The 10,262-nt window shown below is 33.0% G+C and overlaps 1 long non-coding RNA gene across 2 annotated transcripts; it reads right to left on the bottom strand.

Moving 5' to 3' along the window:
- Positions 1–1,015: 1,015 nt before the first annotated feature.
- On the bottom strand, positions 1,016–8,734 carry LOC123908356. Of its 2 annotated transcripts, XR_006809602.1 has the most exons (5): positions 8,381–8,734; positions 8,102–8,171; positions 7,197–7,259; positions 2,099–2,168; positions 1,027–1,257 (listed from the first exon to the last, which is right to left on the bottom strand). It is a non-coding gene; the product is annotated as an uncharacterized LOC123908356 (long non-coding RNA). The 2 variants fall into 2 exon arrangements; XR_006809601.1 differs by lacking the exons at positions 7,197–7,259; positions 8,102–8,171; positions 8,381–8,734 and adding an exon at positions 2,378–2,688 and having other exon boundaries at positions 1,016–1,257.
- Between the last annotated feature and the right edge of the window lie 1,528 nt (positions 8,735–10,262).

The raw sequence follows: 10,262 nt of genomic DNA on the forward strand, positions 1-10,262 counted from the left end.
GACGAATCAGAACAATTCATTTATAAAATTATTAAAAACAATCTCAGCCATATGATTATGATCGGACGGTCCCTAACTGTTAAAACGTCCTGCTGTAACAACAGGAATTCCGTTTTCCCACATGGATGGGTACCATTGGTTTAGAGCCATTCTTGTCTGCAAAATGCTATTCAAACACGATTCTCTAATAAAAATACAATAAATATACATTTTTTGTTTTGGCTTAAATGCATTTTTGGTCCCTCTATTTTCAAAAAAATGAAGTTTTGGTCCCCCTATTTTAAAAATCAGTTTTTTAGTCCCCCTATTTTCATTTTTTTTTGAGTTTTGATCCCCCATCCCATTTTGGGGTTAATTTTGTTGATGTGGCCTTGTAACCAATGATGTGGCAACATTCATGTGGACAAATTTAATATCCATGTCATTATTATATATTTTTAAATTCAATAAATCTTTATTTATAAAATATTTTCAACTAAAATAATAATTGTTAAATCTTATAAAATATGAAATCTGAAACCTTAATTATCAAACCTTCAACTACTAGAATTTTATTCACCATCTGAGAGAATCTTCCTTATGGATTTCACCAATCCTATGGTTTTCATTCAAACTCAACAATTTCTGGATTTTTAAAAACGAAAATAAATTAGAGATAATTTTGTGATTCAATAGAAATTACTCATACTCTTTAAACTATCTATGACTTTGGATGAGTTTGAATGAAAACTCATAAATTGTTTTTAAGTTTGAAGTTGAATTCTAGATTGGTTTTATAGAAAGTTGGATGATGATGAAAGTTGGAGGGTCTTGAAACACAAAACTTGCTTTCAATATGCAATAGATTGATTTGAATCAAAAAGGACCATGTCCATATTGTGATTGTTTGTTTTTTCTTAGGTTTAATAAATTAGAGGTTGTGTGTCACGACCCAATTCCAATCATGACCGGCGCACGAACTAATACTAGTCCGGCAAGCCTAATGACCAAATTTAACAAACAATAAATATAATATTTCCAAATCAAAATAAATCCTGTTTGCAACATATACATCATTAAGTCAGAAGTTTCAAAATATACATGTTTAAATTTATACATTTCAACACAAAAGATTCCTAGACTCAAGATAGCTGCATATATTTGATCAACTCAAAATATACATATACAAAGTAACATTTCATCAAGGAAGCCTACCAAAAGAATGATACCGACGACTCTCAATATCTGCTAGAAACCCCTACTCAGCTGACTTTGAATCTGAAAAAAAAAAATAGAAGATGAAGGGGTAAGTCACAAGGACTTAGTGAGAGATAACAACCACTACCAACTAGATGGGAAACACACAAGGCACGAGCATTTGATTTTTAGAAAGCTTGTAACAATTCTTGTAAAGTAGTAATTAGGTAATATAAATAATATTCGATTCAAATCATTATAGAGTTTGAAATTAAATAAGAAAAATATAGAAATCCAATCAAATAAAAAAGATTCCTTACGAAAGAATCGAGAGACGGCTCCATCTCGTTGATAGCCCTTTCCTCCTAAGCGCGGCCTTTCGCTTAGGGGCGGCTCCATCTAACGGATAGCCCTTTTCTCCTCGATTACGAAAATGCATCCTCATCCAACCAAATAAAAAGAATTTGTTACGATAGAATCAAGAGACGGCTCCATCTCGTTGATAGCCCTTTCCTCCTAAGAGCAGCCTTTCACTTAGGGGCGGCTCCATCTAACGGATAGCACTTTTCTCCTTGATATCATATAACTAGGTGCACCTAGATTTTTATTCTCGTTAACGGCTAAATGGTCAAAACCGTGAATTCAAAATACATTCCACTAAAACCATGTTTTAACAACAATTCCAAACTTATGTAAAATTAAACACAATCAAACCATAATTTTCAATCCATTTGCTCAACAAGTCATGGATAAGTCCAAATAGAGTATAGTTAATTTGATGACTTAGAAATTATATAACAATGACGAGAAAATGTTCAAAGGGTTTGTTCCCCAATTTTATAAATACTTTAACATAGAAAATAAGTAACATAAAATTGATAATAGTAGTTAAAATAAGTAGTAATGATCATCATCAACTCACAACTATGACGAATCAACTTCGTTCCTAGCAATGCCTTCCGGAATGATCACCGAAGCAATTTCCACTGAATCTGAACATCATACAATAATTTCAGCTCTGGTGAAACTTATTTAAGATCACACTACCAGTAGATTAGAGAATTATACAAACCCCCAACTTGTTAGAGTTAGAGTTTGAAAGGGACTCATGAAAATCTAAGATTTTTACTATCTATACTAGTTCCACTACTCATCCAAGATAGATATCATTTCTAAATTTTTATGAATCATAAAGTTTTACCTCAAGGAGTATCCATGAACAACTTTCAAGAGATGGGTTCTCTTCTTCTTCCTTTGAGCACTAACCCCAACCCCAAAATCATATCCAAAATTACTTGAAGGGCTGAGATTGCTTTGCTTATATGTAAAATTTTCTTCTAGAGTGTATGGTTTATGGGAGAAATTGGTGATTTTTGAATGAAAGAAGTGGAAAAATTGAACTTGAAATGAAGGTGAAGTGTTGGAACTGAGAAATAGAAAGTGAAGAGGAAATGGAAACGTGAGACAAACAATGGCGGTGCGGTTCCGTGTTATTTCTTTATTTATTTATTTATTTTATTATTATTATTATTATTATTTTTAAATATTAAACGGTGCGTTTCAGTCTTCCCCCCTTAAAGAAATTCGTCCTCGAATTTATATAAAATACCGTACGGACTATCGAGAGATCTGGTCGAAGTGCCAAGTGATAAGCTAGAAGTTCGAATCTCTACCGAAACTCTAACATTCCATTGAACCTTAAACTAATTTTCCCCCTTCTGCCAAACCACAATACACCCTACATTGGTGAAACATGTAGGAATACATGCATGCTCTCCCACTGTGAACCATAAGGGCGACATCTCTGATTAGAGTAAGACTTTTCCTACTTTGAATTGTCATTAAACAACTCTTAGAAAATCTTAACCTTTTCAAAAATATGTTGAATCAACTCTAGGCCCACTAGTTTAGACTAGCCAACATCCAATCATACTATCAAAGACATACATTGTCTACATATAATGCCTCAAAGGCGCCACTTTAATACTAGATTCGTAACTATTTATACGAAATTTCCATCATAGAAAAACATTGGTCAACTTCCTCTAATAATAAGAACACAAGCACGAAACATATCCTCTATGTTTTTTATAGTTTTGACAAATTAACCATCGGTCCTAGGATAATGATTGTACTAAGATTCAAACGGGTTCCTATTTCTGATAGACATCTAAAACGGAGCAGGCAACTGAGCAAGCCATGTTGTCAGAGATAGTAGAGATTGACATACCATGTAAAGAAAGGATCTCGTTTAAATAAATCTTAACATAATGATCTACGGATGGTTTAAAGTTTCTACTGTTGCTTGTATGTAAAATGGTCTACTGTTGGCACAATTCCACTAGCATTCTTGCTGTAACTAACTAAAATTCAACAATAGACCTTAGAATCACATCTCTTTTAGTTCAATGGTCTATTACTTTAGGCATTTGGAATCATACTTTCACATCTTACAATCATTAAAACAATATACTCAAGGTTCTCACTCTTGTGACATCTGTAAGACCACCCCCAACAAGAACTTATATAAGGTTGCAACATTACTTTCAAACAAAACACACAGGGAATTGAACATAAAATTAAAGGTACCGAACTTAAATTATGTCTTGAACAATGATGTATGGAGGTTTTGGGGGTAGCACTTCACGCACACTTCTAGTTTTATTTGACACCCTGCTTTAACTATAATCATTGCAGCATATCAAAATCTCCTTTCCACCAATAAATGTATAGGATAATAGTTGTATATACATTTGCTACATGACCCACGCAGACCCTAACTTGCTTTTCAAAATCAAGTTCAAAAGCAGTTTCTCTACTCTCGCAAACCAAAATAACAAATTTTTTTTTCCCACTCAACATGCTTCCGTTGCGCAACTCTGATTTGTTTGGTAAGTAGTTTATGACCGTATTCCATAATACTCACCTAATTTATTCTCTACTGTTTTAATTTATCAACTCATGATCTAATAACCCAAGAAACATATAGTAAGAAGTATTGAGAGGTTTAAAAATTGGTCTTCAAGAGCTTATAAATAAAAAAATACTTGTTTCATTCATTCCATAAGTTAATCACCTTGAATGACTATCACAGGGCATCATTCTATTATAACTAGTATTCATGTTATATAAATAAAGCACCTACTTCATATTTAATTTACATCTTAAAAGTCTGCCAACCAAGCCTAGACATACTCAATCCAAATGTATTCCTAAATCAAGGAATATTAAATTTCGAGTTTAATAATATCCTTATCAAGGCCTAAATTTTACTGATAAATATGTTAATAGCCTAGAAGCTACTAACCAATGCAGAGTTAATAGGTGGTTTTCCGCATGTTTCTATTGCTTAGGAATTCACAGATAAGTAATTTTTTATTTTTTTTATTTTTTTTATTTTATTTTGGTGACTCATAAGAAAAGGTAGAATTTTGAGACTTGAAAAGAAATTTTTCAATCCTAGTAGGTCTTCGGTACAATCTTGATGTGAAAACTCTCAGGTTTATGACCGTTATCCTAACTCTATCAAATATCCATAAAGATGTTAGAGCATTAGTAAACTCAAAAGACATAACCAGAATTATATAATGCTCATAGTATGTGCAAAGAGTTTTCATTGAAATAAAACCCCTCTCAACCTTTAATTGGTGATGCCTAGACCGCAAATCAATCCTAGACAAAACACTTAACTTCTTGAAGTTATCAAACAACTCGTCAATTCAAAGTAAACAATATTCACTCGTTACTACCCTACTATTCGATTCTCTACCACACAATATCACATGGGTTCATCTTTCTTCCCTATAAACAATATCAGGGCTTCCCAAGGAAAAGAAGTTGGACTAATAAATATCTTATTGAGAAAATCATATAGCTTCTCCCTTAACACTTAAAGTTATGCGAACTATTTGATCAAGAGGTATGGATGTCGTTGAGTGTTAGGAACCAAGTTTATAGAGATCTTAATATTCTTATCATGAGGCAATCTAGGAAATTCTTCAGGAAAAACATTAGGAAACTCACTCGTTTTTGGAACTATTTATGAATTTATTTATTTATTTATTTTCCCACTTGTATATCCATGATCAAAACCAATTATCCTTGACAATCTCTTTAAATAAATTGTTAACTCATAAACATGATATTAATTTATATGGTAACTAACCGCATTTTCCTTGAAAAGCTAGAGAAAGTTATTACTCGGCATCTTAATTATCACTACCTTGTTATAATAGACTATGATGACATGATGGAAGAACAACCCATTCACACTCAACATCCTGTCATAATCTATACTAAAGCTACTATTGTTAATTCATGACTAGATAATAGTTGTGTCGTAGCTGCCAAGGACGACCCCTCCTGTTATTGCATACTCGACCACATTGAAAGTACATTTTACCCTATTTGAAAAAAAAAATCAGATTGAAATCAACCTTTAGAGTCAAAATTATTCTAAGGAAAAGTGAATTATCTATATGCCCCATAATCTAATCTACGACTCTACACTGTGTAAAAATTTGTCTACTAGAACTATCTCTCTTGTGATACTAATATGTGTTGTCCCTAATGATCAAATAGAACTTCACCACGATAAGAATAATTACAATATGATCATTCAACACGTTTCTTGCGAGAGAGAATCTCATTTACTACCGTCCTTAAGCTTTTGTTGCCAAACCTGAAGTGTCAAACTCAAAACCTCCGCAAAGTTTCACAATTAGACCCAACCACAGATCAACTTAAGTATTCCCTTAATTCTCTGATGAATCACTTTATGCATATCTTATACGATAGGGTGAGAAGCGTGCCTTGAAAGCAATGTAAAACAGATTTTGTTCTTTGAAATTGACATAACCTCGGTTTGTTTAAATCTCTCATAGTCATAATTTAAACCATCTCCAACACTTTCTAGAAGAAAACAAATCATAAACAATCAAGAGATCTCACTCCATGCCAACGTCGATGATCCTATTTGTACATGTAAGTGTATCAAACAAGTCATATACCAAAACCTCCAACTTAAATGATGTCAACTTCACCGCCCTTATATCTGAGCATCCTAATGCTTTTTATAACCTCTCTAGATAGTCAATGAATTTAAGTGGATCCTCACGCACACTAGACGTAGAAAAGGTAAGGATTTAAGTATCATGAATTTCTCTATATCAACATCAATCTCTCTAGATGGGGTTATCGTCTAGTACTCACCCTGGCTAACTACTTGTGGCCCATCAAGATTTGTTTGTCTTAGATTATCATTATCATGCTACTTCTCAAAAACAATCACAATAAGTTGTTGCAATACCTTTAGCAATATTCGTCTTCTTCTAGGCACCTCAACACTAACTACTACTACTACAACCAACAACGTCCGTCGACATGAAGGCCGCATCCTCGATCATCTACTTTAAATCGACAACGAGTACGTATGAATCATAACCTCTTTAACTAGGTTGGGAAGTAAACCATAAGGAACAAACTTCACTTCTAGTGGAGATCTAGTGGTGGGTGGCATCCTCGCCAAATGAAAGAAAAGAGATCATTGGATTGGACAACACGACAGAGGGAGACAAATCAAAGACCAAAAGAGATCACTGGATTGGACAACAAGTGAGACTACCATAGAATGCTAATAGCTTCTTACGAGTAAATTGTGCCGCGGTTCACAATTTACTAGCAAGAATCTATTCTCATTCTATGTCTGCAGCTATTAGGACCTATAACCGAGCTCTGATACCAACTTTGTCACGACCCAATTCCAATCGTGACCGGCGCACGAACTAATACTAGTCCGGCAAGCCTAATGACCAAATTTAACAAACAATAAATATAATATTTCCAAATCAAAATAAATCCTGTTTGCAGCATATACATCATTAAGTCAGAAGTTTCAAAATATACATGTTTAAATTTATACATTTCAACACAAAAGATTCCTAGACTCAAGATAGCTGCAGATATTTGATCAACTCAAAATATACATATACTCAAAGTAACATTTCATCAAGGAAGCCTACCAAAAGAATGATACTGACGACTCTCAATATCTGCTAGAAACCCCTACTCAGCTGACTTTGAATCTGAAAAAAAAAAAATAGAAGATGAAGGGGTAAGTCACAAGGACTTAGTGAGAGATAACAACCACTACCAACTAGATGGGAAACACACAAGGCACGAGCATTTGATTTTTAGAAAGCTTGTAACAATTCTTGTAAAGTAGTAATTAGGTAATATAAATAATATTCGATTCAAATCATTATAGAGTTTGAAATTAAATAAGAAAAATATAGAAATCCAATCAAATAAAAAAGATTCCTTACGAAAGAATCGAGAGACGGCTCCATCTCGTTGATAGCCCTTTCCTCCTAAGCGCGGCCTTTCGCTTAGGGGCGGCTCCATCTAACGGATAGCCCTTTTCTCCTCGATTACGAAAATGCATCCTCATCCAACCAAATAAAAAGAATTTGTTACGATAGAATCAAGAGACGGCTCCATCTCGTTGATAGCCCTTTCCTCCTAAGAGCGACCTTTCACTTAGGGGCGGCTCCATCTAACGGATAGCCCTTTTCTCCTTGATATCATATAACTAGGTGCACCTAGATCGTTATTCTCGTTAACGGCTAAATGGTCAAAACCGTGAATTCAAAATACATTCCACTAAAACCATGTTTTAACAACAATTCCAAACTTATGTTAAATTAAACACAATCAAACCATAATTTTGAATCCATTTGCTCAACAAGTCATGGATAAGTCCAAATAGAGTATAGTTAATTTGATGACTTAGAAATTATATAACAATGACGAGAAAATGTTCAAAGGGTGTGTTCCCCAATTTTATAAATACTTTAACATAGAAAATAAGTAACATAAAATTGATAATAGTAGTTAAAATAAGTAGTAATGATCATTATCAACTCACAACTATGACGAATCAACTTCGTTCCTAGCAATGCCTTCCGGAATGATCACCGAAGCAATTTCCACTGAATCTGAACATCATACAATAATTTCAGCTCTGGTGAAACTTATTTAAGATCACACTACCAGTAGATTAGAGAATTATACAAACCCCCAACTTGTTAGAGTTAGAGTTTGAAAGGGACTCATGAAAATCTAAGATTTTTACTATCTATACTAGTTCCACTACTCATCCAAGATAGATATCATTTCTAAATTTTTATGAATCATAAAGTTTTACCTCAAGGAGTATCCATGAACAACTTTCAAGAGATGGGTTCTCTTCTTCTTCCTTTGAGCACTAACCCCAACCCCAAAATCATATCCAAAATTACTTGAAGGGCTGAGATTGCTTTGCTTATATGTAAAATTTTCTTCTAGAGTGTATGGTTTATGGGAGAAATTGGTGATTTTTGAATGAAAGAAGTGGAAAAATTGAACTTGAAATGAAGGTGAAGTGTTGGAACTGAGAAATAGAAAGTGAAGAGGAAATGGAAACGTGAGACAAACAATGGCGGTGCGGTTCCGTGTTATTTCTTTATTTATTTATTTATTTATTTTTTTATTATTATTATTATTATTATTATTATTAAATATTAAACGGTGCGTTTCATTGTGAATTTTGGGATTTTTTATTTTAATGAGTTTACGATGATGATGCTGAAACGTGATTATTTTGTTTTCTGGGTTGGTAAGAAGAGTAGGATAACTGGATAAGTGGATGATGATGATGGAGACTATAGATTGTTTGGTGTGATTTTTTATGTTTTTGAATTATTTTTTTATTGATTTCTTTTTAAAAAATACGATAATTTTAATAATTAAAATATTTTATAAAATAAGTTTTATTGAATTAAAAATAAATAATGACATGTATATTAAATTTGTCCACGTGGACGCTGATACGCATTAATGACAATGCCACATCAACAAAATTAGCCCTAAAATGGGATGGGGGATCAAAACTCAAAAAAAATTAAAATTGGGGGACTAAAAAGTTGGTTTTTTAAATAGTGGGACCAAAACTTCATTTTTTTGAAAATAGGGGGATCAAAAGTGCATTTAAACCTTTTGTTTTTTTAATACTATTTGCATGTATCAGATTTCGTGCTGTGAGTGAAAGAGTAAAAATATTGTATTTTTATCCCATAAATTGATGTTGATATAATACGCCTTTTTTATTTATTTTTGACTAAATAACACACCTTCTTGGTTAATTAGATTTTTGGGTCATATTTTTTATCACACACTCAAAAAACATCAAATCATATTATTTATTTTTTTTCTTTTGTATTTGTAACCACAAAATAAAGTTTTTATTTAGCCAGCTTTCCATAATGCTCTTCCAACTAAAAACTATGTTTTCCCATTGAGGTTTATTTCAAGTAAATTTGTGTCCTATATGTAACATTGAGGAAGAGACAAGAGTTGGACCAAATTGTCGACCATTTTGTATTGTTTGGATAGCACCTTTCGCTATCTCCCCCATCGCAGCTCCAACAACACCTCCAAGTAATATTTCCGCCGCCATAACGGTTATTAGTTGATGTAGTAGTGTTAGTTTAGAATATAGTTAGATAGTGTAAAAGACTTTAGTTGATAGTTGAAAGATAGTAGTAGCAAATAGTGAAGAGTTAAAGCAAGAATAAATTGTATTGCTCTTCACATAGATAATTTACAAATGAATCATGATATATTACATATTTATAGGCGTGGAAGGTAATCTATATAATTCATTCTAGATCCTTCATTATATATCAAAATAGAAATACTTAACATGTAAGAGTCATTCTATAACTTACTAATGATTTTTGAATCCTCTCCACTAATTGGGTTTGGATTTGGACCTCTTCAACTTTGGCGGCCGCACGTGTGTTTTTTAGGACAACAAAGAAAGTAGATCTGTTCTCTTTTGTTGCTAGTGTGGTGGAATGGAATCAAATGTTTTCTAACTCAACTAAAACTGTGAACTAGCAACAAGTTTATTTTTTGAAATGGTTGTTTAGTTTGGTTTTTTGAAAGCACGTGTATATTTTCCATTACTATTGGTTGGAACTTTAATTTCTTGGTAGGTTACACTTTACATTACTTTTAAGTTGTGGTAGGGCTTGCACATGGATGGA

This window comes from Trifolium pratense, linkage group LG2 (assembly GCF_020283565.1).
Source record: "Trifolium pratense cultivar HEN17-A07 linkage group LG2, ARS_RC_1.1, whole genome shotgun sequence".
Taxonomy (NCBI): Eukaryota; Viridiplantae; Streptophyta; class Magnoliopsida; order Fabales; family Fabaceae; genus Trifolium; species Trifolium pratense.